The sequence below is a fragment of the Arvicanthis niloticus genome, chromosome 17 (assembly GCF_011762505.2).
Source record: "Arvicanthis niloticus isolate mArvNil1 chromosome 17, mArvNil1.pat.X, whole genome shotgun sequence".
Taxonomy (NCBI): Eukaryota; Metazoa; Chordata; class Mammalia; order Rodentia; family Muridae; genus Arvicanthis; species Arvicanthis niloticus.
In genome coordinates this window covers 33,188,369-33,203,486 of record NC_047674.1, presented here as the reverse complement: position 1 = coordinate 33,203,486, position 15,118 = coordinate 33,188,369, and the positions used below count along the sequence as shown (strand labels likewise).

The following is a 15,118-nucleotide window of genomic DNA, read 5'->3' as shown; positions in this document are numbered from 1 at the left end:
CTAGAATTATGGGGCTCAAGTTCAGCAGGTCTGTAAAGACTGGGTGCAAAGTATGACCTCTGAGGAGGTGCATTGCACTCCCAAAGAACTCCTGGGGACATCGGGTCATGTAAGTACAAAGCCAGGGACACCTGTGGGAGAGTACATTATGGAGAGTGGAAAATGGGAGAAAGGACATTAAAAAAATAAACCTATCTAAATATAAGTCATGTAATTTATGCCTAGAAAGAAATACAGTAGAAATTACATATTTGGTTTAATGGTCATTTCTCAGCCATGACCCCAAAAGCACAGACAACAAAAGAAATATTGGATAACCTGCGCTTCATCAAAACTAAAACATTAATGTCTCAACATAGTCACCTGATATAGTGAAAAGCAACCCACTGAAGAGGAAGGAACATTTGCAACCCAGGTGTCTGCTGTGTGTTATACCTTTAGAGTACAGACTTCCCAAACTCTCACAACTTGGCAATAAAATCACACAGCTCCATCCAAAGCAAAGAAATAAACATCTGGAAAGCAAGAAAAGAAAATAGACATGTTTCCTAAGAAGGTGTCAAAATATCTGAAGTACACAAAAAGACGGCCAATGCCATTTATCACCTAGAAACTGAAGCTTCTGAAATAGGGTACTGCCTCGCAACTGGGGGATGGCTACAATTAGGACAAACACAGACACACACACACACACAGAGACATGAACAGGCACAAAGGCATGCACGTGTGCACACACATGTGTGCGCATACACACACGCACACACACAGGCACAAAAATAGGCATGCATATGTGCCCATGCACACACAGAGAGAAACAGGCACACACACACATTCATGCACACATACAAACGCATGCATGGGCACATACATATATGTGTGCTCACACACACAAAGAAGGAAAGGAAAGGGAAGGAAAGAAAATGAATACTGTTGGTGAGAGTGTGGAGAAATTGGAACACCTATGCAAACTCTCCTGTCTACTTTCCAGCCAAAGGGCTGGCTTTACCTCACCCCAGAGCTCCACATTCCAGTGAAAAGAACAGTCATTTATACTTTACTGTGATCAAACACCTGACCTGAACCAACACCAAAGAGGGTTTATTCTGGCTCACACTTTGAGAGTATAGTGCATCATGGCAGGAAGTCCCAGCAACAGCACCATGAGGCAGCAGGCACACTACATCACAGCGACAGGAGTGTGAGGCAGCGTTCACACTGCATCACTGCAGCAGGAGTGTTAGGCAGTGGTCACACTGCATCACAATGACAGGAGTGTGAGGCAGCGAGTCACATTCCATCCTCAGTTAGAAAGAAGGGGAATTCCAGTGCTCAGCTCACCCCTCCCTTTTATTCAGTCTAAGACCCCAGACCATGTAACTCTGTGGCTCACAGTCTATGAACTCCCTCATGAACGTGCAACGTGCTTAGAGGTTTCCTTCCTATATCCACTCAAACTGTCAGTCAGTATGAACTGTCACCGAGTAGAAGTTACTTGAGGCAAACACCTTGCCAGATGCCTACTTTCCTCATTTTCTCTCAACTATTAACCATGGGAGGCTCTTTCACCTGGTTTTAGGGATTAAGAGAGTCTAAGTGACTGCTTGAGGACACATGGTAAAGGGACACACAAGGAACAGAGTATTCCATTCTCCGTTCATGTCTGAGGGACCTCTTGCCTTTCAAGAACCCATGAATAAAGGTCTCTAACAAGTCTTAGGGGTTGGGAATACATAGAGATATTTGGGATGATAGCCCTTCTGCCCAAACCTCCTCTTGGTAAATGTTTCATGATAGGCCAAACAGCTTCTGGGAGCCATGTTTGAATCTTGAAGGCTCTCTTCTCTGCCAAGAACAGGTCTAGGCAGGATCTGAGGGAGGGAGTTACAGGCATGACAGCCAGAGCTCAGCCACTTCTAGACACACCCACCTCCACCTTCCCTGGCTCCCAGCCCAGGGAGGCTTTGCCATCGCCACTGGTGAAGGCAGACTCACCAAACCAAGGAAGGGTGAGTGGTAAGAGGGTATCTGTGAGCTGCCACAGCCAAGCCTGAGGACACACAGTGGGGGTTTCTTTAGATGCTGTAAACATGGATTCTTTCACTCTTCCCTCCAGCCCTTGGGCTTACTCAAACATATAGAGAACATAGCATAACACACACACACATTTCCGTATATCACACATACCATACCTACATTATATTAACCCCACAGATCACATATAGCATACCCACACATCATACACACACCATACATGCGCACATACACACACCATACATGCAGTGTACACACCACATACACACATATGCATACTACAGTGCACCATGTACACCATACACACACACCACGCAACCTAACTTTCTCTCTCTCTCTCTCTCTCTCTCTCTCTCTCTCTCTCACACACACACACACACACACACCCCACACCCCACAATGTCCATTAAGAGCACATACTGTCACACTTGCATTCAAACATGTAACAACCTGGCTTTTATCAGTGTTCACATGGGTGGCAGCTATCTCAGGCTTGCCTCCGTGACTATACATAAAAATAAATGGGAACTATTATGGGTAAAATTAGATCTAAGTGGGACCTACCAGGATGTGATCATACCTGATTAGCAACTCTCAGTTTGCACACGCTGCGATGGTTAAACTTGTCGTTTTGATTGGATCTGGAATCAAGGCATGGCTGAGCACGTGGGTGAGAGATTTTCTTGTCCTTGGAAGACTTGCCCTAATCAATGGTGGCATCTTCTAGGGGCAGGCCAGATGAAAAGACGTGGAAGAAGGAAGCTCTTGCTTTTGCCTGCTTGCCTTCCCTCTTGCTGGCAAGTTGATCTAGGCTGTTGACGCTACTCCTGCTGCAGCATGATTCCTTTGCTAAGAGCAGAGCTTAGTTGATCTAGTTTGCTTTTTGCTGCGGTCAAACACTGATCAAAACCAACATAGGAAGAAAAGGTTTTGTCTTAGTTAGGATTTCCATTGCTATATATATATATATAAAAAAAAAAAAAAAACCACCATGACCAAAGCAACTCTTATAAAGGACATTTAATTGGAGCTGGCTTACAGGTTCTGAGGTTCTGTCCATTATCATCAAGGTGGGAGCATGGCAGCATCCAGGTAGGCATGGTACTGGAGGAACTGAGAGTTCTACAGCTTGTTCCAAAGGCAAACAGGAGAGGAATGTCTTCCAGGCAGCTAGGAGGAGGGTCTCAAAGTCCACCCCAATAGTGGCACACTTCCTTCAACAAGGCCACACCTACTCCAACAAGGCCACACCTCCTAATAGTGCAACTTCCTGGGTCAAACATATTGAAACCACCACATGCCGCTCCCTGGCCCCCATAGGCTTATTCAAACATATGAGTCTATGGGGTTCATACTTAGTCATAGGGTCATGCAAAATACATTTAGTCCAACTTCAAAACTCCCCATTGTCTATAGCAATCTCAACAGTGTTAAAAGTTCAAAGTTCAAAGTCTCTTCTGAGATTCATCAAATCGCTTAACTATAATCCACTATGAAATCAAAATCAAAAAGCAGATCACCTACCTCCAACATCACAGGAGATACATTACCATTCCAAAATTTCATAGTGAGGAAATCCTGGACCTAAGCAAGACCTAAAACCAGCTGGACCAACTCCAAAGTCTGCATCTCCATGTCTGATGTCTAGTTCCTTTCTGTTTAGTTGACTGAAGCAACAGCTTCTTGCTTTGGCCACATGGCTGAAGCCACCATGTTCTGCTGCTTGCTGGGGCTCCTGTTCTATTACATCCTCAGTGCCTGAGCTTGGTTGTCCTGGAACTCTGTAGGTTGACGTTGAACTCAAGAGCTCTACAATGGCTCTGTCTCCTGATTTCTGGCATTAAAGGCGTGAACCACCCTGTCTGGACTTAAGCTTTTCACGGTCATTATTCTTCAAGATCCACATCAAAAGCCTGTGCCTTCCAGCCTCAAGATCTGGATCACAACTGTGCCCTCCATTTCTGGATTGTAGCTCATTCCAGATTAAAGGTCTAAATGAAAACAATAACTATGTAATAATGCCTATCATGCTACAACTATTCTGTGTTCAACTGCAAATTCATATACAAAAAGCTTAACTGGGTGGAATCTTGACCCAAGGTCACGACTCTCTTAATCCATTTAATATTCATGAACATAAAATTCAGCTCGATTCTACTTCTTGGTGCCCATTTAGTTTTTGAACCAAACATTTTGTACTTTTCCTTGCTCAGCTTGATCAAAATGTTCTTCATGAGACTAAACCAGAGAACAAAGTCTCCACTAGGCTTTTTTGAGACTTCCTATGTAAATTCAATGAATATAAATCTCTTTATCTTAGCCTCTGTCAGACTCTTCAGACAAGGGCAAACACCAGCCTCATCAAAATACCACAAAAGCAGTCTCTAGGCCACACTCTGAAATTCTTCCTTCACTAAAACCTCTTGGGTCAGATCTCCACAGTTCAAATCACCCTCAGCACCAACGTCTTCCATATTCCTAATAGAATGGCCCATTAAGCCCCATTTAAAGCATTCCACTGATTTCCAAAGTCCCAAAATCCACATTCCTCCAAACAAAAGCATGCTTAGGCTTATCACAGCAATACCCTAGTCCCTGGTATCAACTTCTGTCTTAGTTAGGGTTTCATTGCTGTGAGCAGAAACCATGACAAAGGCAACTCTTATAAGGACAACATTTAATTGGGGTTGGTTTACAGGTTCAGAGGTTCAGTCCATTATCATCAAGGCAGAAACATGACAGCATCCAGGCAGGCTTGGTTCAGGAACAGCTGAGAGTTCTACATCTTCATCTGAAGGCCACTAGAAGACTGGCTTCCAGGCAGTTAGGAAGAAGGTCTTAAAGCCCACTCCCACAGTGACACAATTCCTTTAACAAGGCCACACCCACTCCAACAAGGCCACACCCACTCCAACAAGGCCACACCCACTCCAACAAGGCCACACCCACTCCAACAAGGCCACACCCACTCCAACAAGGCCACACTCACTCCGACAAGGCCACTATTAGGGGTAATAACACCACTCCCTGGGCCAAGCATGTTCAAATCACCACAGGGTTCATTTGGTGTATGGTCATTGATGGGGACAAAGGCAGGAAATGAAGCAGAGATCATGGAGGAAAGCTGCTTACTGGCTTGCCCTCTGCACCTGCTCAGCTAGCTTTGACAACCACAGAGGTATATAAGCTTGTCTTCATTATTTAGCAGTCAAGAAAATGCCTCATCACTATCCCTATAGGCCAAGAAGATGGAGGCAATTTCTCAACTGATGGCCCCTCTTCAGAGATGACACTATTTTGTGTCATGCTGACAGAAATTAGCACCAGATCTTTTGGGTTTCCAATTTGGAAGACCAGTGACTTCCCAAGAATCTTCTAGGCCTTCAGTGCCATATTGAGACCAACTCCAATACAAACACCCCCCTTCTGAGGGGACCAGTGGACTAAGCTGGAGCCTAGAAAAGGAAGGGGAGGAGAATGACAGCCAGGAGAGGGTGAGCTGCTAATACAGATTGGTTTGTATGTGAAATGTCCCCACAGGCTCATGTGGAGAACCAGCTGGGATGGTGAATGAAAAGGTTGTGGAGCCTTGGGGGTGGGGTGGGGTGGGGTGGGGTGGAGGGGTGTGTGTGTGTGAGTGAGGTATGACACCTCACTGGAGGAACGGGGTCATTGGGAGCAGACCTTCTAGTTCTATGGTCCTAGCCATTTCCTGTTCACTCTGCTTCCTGACTGTGGGTGCAATGTGACCAGTTGGCTTCTTGTTCCTGGCCTTCCTCCGCTACCACGATAGACTGAACCTGTGGACCTCTGAGCCAGGGTCAGCCTTTTCTCCCTTAAGCTGCTTTTGTTGGAGCATTTTATCACAGCAACAGGAAAATTAACCAATAGAGGAGCAGAGCCCGGGGAGAAGGGTGGGCCTTCTTGTTGCTCTGATACCCAAGAGTCACATGGTGCATCTCTGTCTCTGCACTCAGGGTTAGGAGCATCCCTTGTCAGAGACATAGATACATTTGTGTCTTTGTACAATGGAATACTTAATTACAAAATAATATATTACAAACTAAGTCAGTTTCATCAACTGCGAATTGCCAAGAAGTTGCAATTTCTCTTGATAGATTGCCAAGGCAAACACAGGTTCTTCCTTCCAATCTTAATTACTGATATTAACTCACACATTACACATCATATAATAATTATATTTCTATGTAGCCATTTTAGAATGGCTATAAAAACACTAAAGGAGCCTCAGTAGAGTCTGAATTTTAAAAAGCCTTATTGGAGGCAGAAGGCATACATGCACATGCGTGTTCACACACACACACACACACACACACACACACACACACACACACACACACGCAAAGCCAAGCTAAAGAGTCAAGTCGAGCCTCAGGGTTTAGTCCAACAGCAAAGGCAGTGTGGAGGACCTGGTCTAGACAGATGAATGGTGGATAGACAGACAGCAACTCAAACAGGCTATAGCTGCCACAGGAGTCAAGTTAGGACAGTCAGGAGTTCTCTGCCTATCAGTCCCTTGATGCATACTCAGAATGTCAGGAGACAGATTGGAAGTGTGGAATATTGCCTTTGCAGTGAAGAACATCGTCTTTGTGGTGTGTGACATCACCTTTACAGTGTGAGAAATCACCATTGCAGTGTGGAATATCACCATTACAGTGTGGGGCATCACCATTGTAATGTGGGACATCATTATTGCAGTATGGAACATCACTTTGCAGTGTGAGACATCATCATTGCGGTGTTGGACATCACCTTTGCAGTGTTGAACATCACCTTTGCAGTATGGGATGCCACCACTGTAGTGTGGGACATCATTTTTGCAGCATGGGACATCATCTTTGCAGTGTTATGAGTCCAGGTGAGGGTGCTGCACACTTTCTCAGCCTGCTATGCTCAATAAGTTGTCAGGCCTGGTTTCACTGAGAAGGCTTGAATATACCCATGTGCTTATATGGCTCCATCCTGGTTAGCTTTCTGTTGCTGTGATAAACATCATGACCAAAAACAACTTAGTGGGGAAACTGTTTATTGCACCTCACAGGTTAGAGCCCATCATTGAGGGAATTTAGGGCAGAAACTCAAGTCAGGAACCTGGAAGCAAGAACTGAAGCAGAGACCATGAGGGAGTAGTGCTTGCAGTCTTGCTCCCCATGCCTGCTTTTTCTAGCACCCAGGATGATCTGCACAGGAGTGGTGCCGCCCACAGTGGGAAGGATACTCACACATCAATCATTAATCAAGACAATGCCCCACAGACGTGCCCATGAACCAGTCTGATGGAGGCGTCTTCTCAACTTAGGTGCCCCTTTCCCAGGTGACAAAAGTTTGTGTCAAGTTGACAAAAAACTCAGTCATACAAGTTCCAATCTATTGTCATAAGTTTATAGGGAGCCTCTCTTATTATTTTTAGGAACAAGTTGTTGATCCACTTGTGCTTAGTGAGTGGACAGGTGGCATTACTTACTTGTCCTTGAAGATGTAATCACTCTATCTTCATGCTTACACCCAAAATGCAGCCACATGTTGTAGCAAAATGGAGCTGCCCAGAATTGAGTACAGCCTGAAAACTGCTGTTTCATGTAATATGGAGTGATTCCAGTGTTAGGCAAGCTCTCTACCAACTGGCTACATCATTGTCTTAGTAACTGTTTTACTGCTATGAAGAGACACAATGACCAAGGCAACTATTATTTAAAAAAAAAAAAAAGCATGTAACTGGGTTCTGGCTTATAGTTTGAAGTTTAGTCTATTATCATCATGTAGAGCGGAGAGAGACAAAGACAGAGAGACAGAAAGAGAAAGAAAAAGAGAAGGAGGAGAGAGGGGGAAAAGGGAAAGGAGAGAGAGAAAGAGAGAGAGGGAGAGGGGGAAAGGAGGGAGGAAGAGACAGACAGACAGAGATTAGGAGAGAGTGAGGGAAAAAGAAGAGAGATGGAGAGAGGGAGGGAGGAAGGGAGAGAGAGAGAGAGGGAAAAAGAGAGAGAGAGAGGGAAAAAGAGAGAGAGAGGGAAAAAGAGAGAGAGAGAGGGAAAGAGAGAGAGAAAGAGGGAAAGAGAGAGAGAGAGAGAGAGAGAGAGAGAGAGAGACCTGGCATGGGCTTTTGAAACCTCAAAGCCCATCCCCAGTGGCACATATTCTCCAACAAGACCACACCTCCTAATCCTTCTAATCCTTAAGAATAGTTCTTAAGAATAGTTCTACTCCCTGGTGACTAAGCATTCAAATATATGCCCATATGACGGCCATCTTATTCAAACCACCACAACTATCATCGTTAAACTGAACTTAAAGGGGTTAGTTGCATGAGTATGAATTGTATGTCAAGAAAACGCAATAAGACTACATATATGTAAATACCCAGTGGCTTGGCAATTTGCACAGGTCTTTTCGTGATCTCATCTAGTCCACTACTCTGCCATACCAGGACACACACCCTGGCCCCCACCTCTTGTGGCAAGAGAGGAGAGACTTTCAAAAGCAACATTAAGATTGTCATACGAGGGCTGGAAAGATGGCACAGCGATGAAGAGCACTGGCTGTTCTTCCAGAGGACCAGGGTTCAATCCCCAGCACCCACACGGAAGCTCACAACTGTCTGTAACTCCAAAGGGTCTGACACCCTCATATAGATATACATGTCGGCAGAATATCAATTCATATGAAATGAAAATAAATCATAAAAAGCATGGGCAGATGAAAGAGATCAGTTGGCAGAGAAGGCCTGGGAACTCTTCCCCACATGAGCGCCATCTAATGGGCAGCGCGTGAGCAAGAAGAACCTGTGATACTCAGTGGAAAACACAGTCGCTGTGTAAATGTTCTATGAAGAGTCGTGAGCCTAGTGGCTCAGGGATTTTCCCTCAGTTCATGATCCTGCTCTCATGGTCTTCTTGTGTCATAGGAAAATGTGAACAGGAAGAGGAAGCACCATCCATACCCCTAAGAGACTGAGTGGAGACCCAGGTCTTCTATCTCCGTGGAAACACCCTTACACATACACACACTCAAAGGTTTGTCTCCCAGGTGATTCTAACTCCTGTCAAGTTGATATCAAGGCTGACCATCACAGGGCATCTCAGAGTCCAGGTCATCAAGCGGAAAGGAAGCTGTTCACATGATCTTTCAAGAAATGGCCAATTAAGAGACAGCAGCCAAAATTTCCAAACAAGGAGTAACCGTATGCTAAGAAGTTTCCTGCTGGCTTTAAACCTTATGTACACACAAAAAGACAACCCGCGGGAACCTGGTGTTAGCTAGTCACTTATTTTCCTATTTTCCTGTGTTCCTGTTGCTGCGTGAGCCTGTGGCATCCCACATTGTAGATTTCTGAAACTACATTTTCAGCCATTTTTATAGCTTATTTTAAGATGGTATCATGCTAGGTTTCCCAGACATGTCTTGAATAATTGATCATTCAATCCCATCCTCAAGAGTAGCTAGAATGGCACACCTATGCCACCAGGCTGACCTGAAATTATTTTCTGTGGTGTGAGTTGCAATTCCAGGATACATAAGTAGGAGTCACTAAAGGACTCCTCAGGCTGCTCCGTCTACAGCATGGCATCTCTAGATACCAGAAACACTGTGACCTTACCAACCCTGAGCTTCACATGTCTCAGATACCACAGTGATACACGCGTTTCTTGCACTATTGTTGATTTAGGCCAGAACAGGTTAGCATGAGAGTCTGAGAGCTGATAAGCACAGGGATACACACACCTTGGCAATTCCTGACATCTACCATGGGACTATGCCCACCACTGCCCTCCAGCACGGCTGACTTCCATCACCCAGTGAGTCAGGGCAGAGCTGCTTGGAATGAGCCCTGCAGCCAAGGCTGCTCTAACCACATAGCTGTGCCAAGGGACATGATTCTGCTACTGCAGGTTGCTGTCCTGAAGGGCCAGTTATCCACTGCTTGCAATGAAGCCTCATCAAAGCCAGTCAGGGTAGCCAAGTCTCTTTTTTTCCTTCTCTGCCTGACAATGCAGGGTGCATTCATAGAAGAGAGCACACAGCTCAAAAGAGGGTGATGATTTCCAGAGGAGGAGGAATCACTATGTTGAGAAGGGGCCCTGGCTGTCCCTTACCTAAAAAGAGATTGAGAGAGAAAGAGAGACACACAGAGAGACAGAGCAACAGAGGTAAAGATAGAAATAGAGACAAAGACATATTTTAATAAGAATCTGTAAGTGTGAAACTGGCTAATTCATGCAATTGATCTTGTCACTGGTCCCCTCAGATACAATTTCAACAGGAAAAACTGCATTGCTCACTGAACTTGGAGAAGGATGGAGGAAGGAGTTCAGTATTTAGGATTGTAACTGGGAATATGTTGGGAAGAAAAGAGAGGGAGGGTGGAAGGGGGCAGGATGGGGTGGGGTGGGATGGGATGGGGCAGGAAAGGGAAGGGAGGCTGTTGGAATGAGGTGACCTGGAACCGTTGTGTCCCAGAACCCATGGACTATAGCTCACCACAGGGTAAGAACTATTGTATTGGACCATCTGGTAACATCTTAGTAGGAACTCGTTGGCAGCCAGATTGGAACAGGCCTGGAACAGGTAGATTGATGGTATAGGCCTTTCTACCCAGATAGTAGTTGAGCTCTGGTGTCAAAGAACAAGAGGATGTTCCCACTTAGGCTATCATGTTCTGAGCTGGCTGTGCATTCTGCCTGTGCACGGGCTGGAAAAACCTCTCCTGCTAGGGTAGGGGGTCCTTGTTGTCACCTCTGAATGATACCTGTGGATTGAGTCCTGCAGGATTCTCCTTAGTTTGGTCCTGAGTTCACTGAGCTAGTGTTGATGTCTCTGCCTGGTGACTGTCAGTGTTAGACTAGCTTTCCCTCTTCTCCATCTCTGGCACCAAGTATGGCCATTGGGGGGACATGCTAGCTGTGCTTTGAGTCTTGGCTCTGTCTTATTCTGGCGGTCTGGACTTAGATCAAACAGTGTTCCTTGGCGCCAAGCATTAGGATAGAATTCTTGGGAAGAGTGGCCAATTTGGGGCCTTGGGACAATCAAGGCCAAAGGTTCAATTTTTCATTGACTCACTCAAATTTATTCTGTGGTTCAGCCTCTTGGGGGGGGGGGCATGTTCTAGGGATTGGCCACAGAAGAAAAGTCCACTGCCAGGCTGGTCTTTCTCCAAGGCCACAAGGACTTAAGGTTGAACACAAACTCTGGCTGGGTCTTTCTGTTCTCTTGAGTTGTACAAGGTTGGCTTTTAAAGGCCGGGAAGTAGAGCCGAGGAACTCTGGACATTTTCTCTCTAGCTTTTCAGTCTCAGTTGAGCCTTCACAAGCCCGACAAGGACATTCATAGGCTGAAGAGAGAGGGACCTCTGAGTCTCTTTTCCTCATCTATATAATGTACCACCAATCTGTGCTTAGTTTACAGCAGGTAATACTTAACTGGGCCCTGGGAAAATATCTATCAGATGGTCACTGGGCTGGCCAGTGTTTGCATATCCTGTCTCTGCAGACCCTGCAGCCAGCATGTCTGGACAGCCATCCATGGACCTGCACACACAAGACCTGCAAAAGGCCAAAATGTCCTCAGCAGCCACAGCGCACCCACCTGGATCATTTCTTCATTGCAAAATAAGAAGAGATTCTTGAAGATGTACAGGTGTCTGCTTCATTATTTCCGCCTTTGCAAACTGCGAGTTCTCTGTGGGAAAACACTGGTTCTCAGGAATACAAATGCACACTGTGCTGCAACTCCTAGCTCTTCTCTGGCCTTCCTAATGCCAGTGGCAGCTGATTTGTGACTGGGTTGCATTCAGCTCTTTGTTCGATATGAGCTCTGCTATCTTGTGTGTGAGCAGAGGTGAATCATGCACAGGCGGACGTCTCTCTCTCTCTCTCTCTCTCTCTCTCTCTCACACACACACACACACACACACACACACACACACACACACACACACACACAGACCCTCAATGTCCTTTTGTAAAGGTTCCTCACATAGGCACACAGTCTCCATGGCAAACAGCCACACAAGCTCTGGATTTTGAACACAATTTGCCCCCTGAATGCCCTGTTGCTAAGAGAAGCCTTGGCCTGGCTCCCAGACACAGGGGCCCAGTGTCCATCTTGCTGGCCATTTGGACCTGGGGAACGTTCAGATAGGGTGATTGGAGTCACGTCATGTTGGGGGTGTGGTGAATACAGAAGCAGGCATGCTGGGGAGAATCTTGCAGGGGTTTGCATCCCATTTCCTACCAAGGCCCCCTTCCAGGAAGGCCTGCTGTTTGCAGGAAAGTACTCAGCCCCTGTACTACCCTAGACAAGGGAGACAAAGCTAGGGAGCCCCATTCCACAAAGGCTGACTTGGCGCATCATCAGCCTAATCTGAGCTTGACTGTGTGACATCACGGAGCTTTTCACAGCCCCCTCAGACGTTTCACACGCCCCTCTGTCTTCCTTTTCAGATAGCAGGCCTTATGCTAGGGCTAGCATGCACAGACCTCAGGTGCAGCCTTTTTCCTTCACAAGATGACCTCATTCTTGCTTTCAAGCCATCAGAATGTCTTTGTCCTCCTCTGGACCCATCCCTGAAGCATGGGCATATATGCATGTGGCCAAGTATAGGCAGAGGCCTAAGCAGCTGACACTTGTTCATGGCCAGGCTTGCATCCACATGGGAATAGAGTACCCAGCCTGGGGATCTACTGTGATGGTATCACTGAGGCTCTGGAGACCACACCCCACGTCTGTCTGTTCATTCTTCCATTTGACACTGCGGTCTCTTGGCCCTTGAGGAGAAGGGACAAGACTCTGCTGTGGGAACCATACCACTTGGCTCACCAATAAACTCTAGCCATGCTCCATTAGACAGATGCAGTAAGGCCTTCACCACACTGAACTGGGCATGTCTCCTCAGGTTCCGAACCCCCACCCCACCCCCACCTTCAGTCAGGTTCCTATTCAGAGCATGCCATCTCCTTGTCCAGGCCGCCTAAAATCGAAGCTATTTGTTGCCTAGCAAGCTTACAAAGTGGGCAACTCCGCCATGTTTCATGGCCCCTTTCATTCCTTCCTCTACTGTCTCTCTCCTGGGACAACCTCCCCCAACCCCATCTACTGCACACAAAAGCCCATTCTGTCCTCTTTCTTTGAGACCAGTGTCACCCTGGAGACTGGCGCCTTCCGGCTTGGACGGTCTCCTTTGCATCAACCCAGGCCCCCTGGCTCCCAGGCTGCCTGGAGCCCTGCCCAGTGACCCCAGCCCCCGCCCTCCGCCCCTCCCACTCTAGCTTTCTTCCTGTGAACTGAAGTCTCACACACTCTGTGTTTTCGCTGCCCCTACCAGCACAAGCATGGCTCTGCTGCATCTGCTACCCACGATCTATACCAGCATCTATACCATACGATACGAGTCTCTCAAGGCTATACCAGTCCCTCAAGGCTCCCAGAAGCAGTCCCTAGGATTCGAATCTCTAGCACCTGCTTCAAGCTTCTTCTGGGTGCTTGGTAGTAGGTAAGCACATCGATCGTCTTAGAATATCGTGCCACAGTGATGTGATAACAAACGATGCAGCGATGTAGCGCAGGAACTCAGGTGGCATGATGCGCTGGGCTGTGTGTGACAGTCAGGCTCCCACCTGCCTCACACGCTGATGTCGTAGGCCTCCCATCAACGTTAGAACCAAGGAAGCTCCCTGTATTGCTTATTTTTTCTCATGGCTGTGACATAAAAAAAAAAAACAAAACTTAGAGACGAGAGGGTGTATTTAGGCTCACAGTTTGCGTGGATACGGTACATGATGGTGAAGACATCATGGCCACAGGAACTTGAAGCAAGCGGGTCATATCTCATCCACAGTCAGTAATGGTGACAGCTTGTGCACAGCTCACATCTTTTGCGTGCAGTTCAAGATCCCAGCCCAGAGAGTGGAGCTGCCCACGTTCACGGTGAATCTTCCCATATCGATGAACTTAAATCTAAACAATCCTTCAGATATGCCCAGATGTGTCTCTCTCATCCTTGATTTTAGATCCTGTCAAATTGGTAATCAGTATCAATCATTACCATATAGTAATGACCTATTACTATACAGTATAATAACCATTACTATATAGTAAGACCTATACTCCTTGGGTATAGGTCTTAACAGAATTATTTTATGATTGCCTCTCTTCTCTGGGAGTGGCTGGGCTCAGCTGGGTAGATCTGGGTAGAGAGGAGCCAGCAGAGGATGGCTGCATAGAGATCCCAGCCCAGCTAGGGGTTCATCTGCTTTACCACTAGCTCTCACCTCATTTCGTTGGTACAATGAATGCCAAACATACAAAACCGTGGCACAGAGAAAGTTCAGTCCAAGAAGGTGCCAATGACGACATTCAGGTGTCAAACCAACGGTTACTGGTTCTTTCCTCTATGTCTTCTCTCAAGCCAGACCCTGAAAAGGTACTCATTCAGCAGAGTTGTCCCTGTCCCTGTACCCCCGAATCCTCCATCTCCACTTACAGCACCCCCATGCTATATGTGTCATAGCAGGCCAGGAGACAGGTGCAGTGGAGCCACAAGAGGTCAGAATCCTGACTCCATGGTAGACCAGCAGTCTCAGGTCCTCCAGCCACACAGCCAGTGCCAAGGGACCTCAGACACCATGCTCCCAGACAGTATTCACTGTGACCAGCTCACACCCACCCTTAAGGGAATCTAGCTAGGGCTTGACTCAAAGTTTTTCAGGTCCTAGCTCCCCCCAGCTGAAATGCAGCCCACTCCTGGCTCTGTTTTTATCTGACTTTTATGTTAAAAGTCAGCCAAATTTTTCACTGAAACAAAAACAAAACAGGATGCCTGTCTGTGACACAGATGTTCAGCAGGTGGCTGGAGAGACAGCTCAGGGGTTAAGAATGTGCACTTGTCTTGCGAAGGGCCCAAGTTCGGTTCCCAGCACCCACATCAGGTGACTCACAAGCACCCACAGCTTCAGCCCCACACTAATACCTTTGGCTCCTGTGAGTGTCTGCATTCAGGTGTACACATCCACAAAGAGTCATGCACGCATACACATGATTAAAACTACAAAATAAAAACTTTTTTTTGTAA

The 15,118-nt window shown here is 46.6% G+C and overlaps 1 long non-coding RNA gene across 1 annotated transcript; it reads right to left on the bottom strand.

Annotated features, from left to right (window-relative positions):
- Positions 1–369: 369 nt before the first annotated feature.
- On the bottom strand, positions 370–12,914 carry LOC143434784 (uncharacterized). The gene is made up of 3 exons (XR_013104541.1): positions 11,635–12,914; positions 2,612–2,930; positions 370–515 (listed from the first exon to the last, which is right to left on the bottom strand). It is a non-coding gene; the product is annotated as an uncharacterized LOC143434784 (long non-coding RNA).
- Between the last annotated feature and the right edge of the window lie 2,204 nt (positions 12,915–15,118).